This window comes from Fopius arisanus, unplaced genomic scaffold (genome assembly GCF_000806365.1).
Source record: "Fopius arisanus strain USDA-PBARC FA_bdor unplaced genomic scaffold, ASM80636v1 scaffold00224, whole genome shotgun sequence".
Lineage (NCBI taxonomy): Eukaryota > Metazoa > Arthropoda > Insecta > Hymenoptera > Braconidae > Fopius > Fopius arisanus.
Window position 1 is genome coordinate 79,511 of NW_011887963.1, and position 1,808 is coordinate 81,318.

Below are 1,808 nucleotides of genomic sequence, written 5' to 3' on the forward strand. Positions count from 1 at the left end.
AAAATTAATCGAAAAATATATCATTAATTCAAAGCGGCGACAGTAGCCACGCGGGCGGTGTGTGACTCCGGCGATCACCCAAGCTAAGCAACGCTCAGTTGGGTTAGTACTTGGATGGGTGCCCGCTTAGTCACACCCATCGGCGTGTAGACTGCCGCCGTCAGGCACGGGTGCGGAGAGCTGGTGTGTTCACCGCGTCAGTGTGACTGATGAACACAGCAGAATCCCCGCAATACCGGCCGGCTGCGCTACTGAGGTTTTACATGGTTTCCCTCAGTACACGCCAAATGGGCGCAGTACAGAAAGTCGGTCCATGCTACCGCAAAAATAATGAGAGGATAGTAGGAGAGGCTAATGAGAGGATAGTAGGAGAGGCTAATGAGAGGATAGTAGGAGAGGCTAAAAGGCTAAGACGAAGGGGCGCCTATCAAACCATGGTAACAATGGTAATAGGAAAAGGAAAAATATAAAAATAAAAAAAAAATAAAAAAAAAAAAATATCATTAATTCTGGAAGCAGTTAATTGGAAATCCGTAGAACACAATTAAAAATCAACTTCAGGTTTTATTCAAACAAACAAGCCGATACATGAAAATTCATTAAAAAAATATAATTAATACTAAAAACATTTTGACTTAAAATTGGTAAATGCAATTCAAGATCGATTTCAGTTATTAATCACACGAACAAGCTGATTCCCATTAAAATAAAATTTATTGGAAAAATATAGTTAATACTACAGGCACTTTTACCCTAAACTCAGAAAATACAATTGATGACCTTTTCACGAAGAATTCCGATGCATCTATTAACGAAGATACAATTACAATTTATAATCAACAACAAAAAGAAAAAAATCCACTAACAATTCGAATATCGACAATGAATTCCTTCTGGAAACGCTCAAACGTCGGAAAACACCAATCTGCGTCTCTCGAAGTATCCACAGAACCCAAAAAGAGAACCTGAGCACAAACAAAATAAAGAATAATTAATTAATTATGAAGCACAGATTTCGCACTATAAATATATGAAAACAAAATATATACCAACCAACTGGAAAAAGAAGCAAACACCTGAACACACCAATGCTTCGATGACAATCAAAAGATAACTGAAAATAATTATTATAGAAGTTAGAGATAGTTTAAATATTAATAAAATAAATATTTGCATACTTACCCTTATAATGACGAAACCTGCATACTGGAACAACCCAGACACACCTATGAAAGAGAGAGACGATTATGTAAATAAATCAAATGAAAATAATACATTAATTATAAAATAAGAAGATAAACACTACTTACCATGGGCAACATAACCCCAGCTGTCAAACCACCGGTGACAGTTCCACCGCAGCGCATGAGGGCTATCTCACATTCAGAGGCGAAGAACCGCCGCTCTACTGTTCAAGCAGCAACCACAACGCCACCGCATCTGTAACTAATACATAATTCAATTATAAAATTCGCTATTATCGATACTACTAAAATGCAATTAAAACATAATTAAATGATAAAAATACACCAGTATTGATGATACTACGATTTAAGTGAAATATGATTATAATGCAACTCCAATTTCATGAAAAAAATTAAAAGCGAATTCAATCGAATGCGGAATGTCAATAAAAATGCAAAATAGTAATTAAAATGATCAAATGCCTTATAATAATAGGAAGATATGGAAGGCAACAAGCAAAAGGAATGAAAGAAGTAAATAATTATGTCCATAGAGTCTGACCAAAAATTATCATCTTGGTGTCGCGGCTCACTAAGTTTAATACAATCATTATAATAAATACA

General features: G+C 35.5%; 1 long non-coding RNA gene across 1 annotated transcript; it reads right to left on the reverse strand.

Moving 5' to 3' along the window:
* Positions 1-664: 664 nt before the first annotated feature.
* On the reverse strand, positions 665-1,367 carry LOC105272632 (uncharacterized). The gene is made up of 4 exons (XR_892798.1): positions 1,311-1,367; positions 1,183-1,226; positions 1,054-1,114; positions 665-965 (listed from the first exon to the last, which is right to left on the reverse strand). It is a non-coding gene; the product is annotated as an uncharacterized lncRNA (long non-coding RNA).
* Positions 1,368-1,808: the final 441 nt, after the last annotated feature.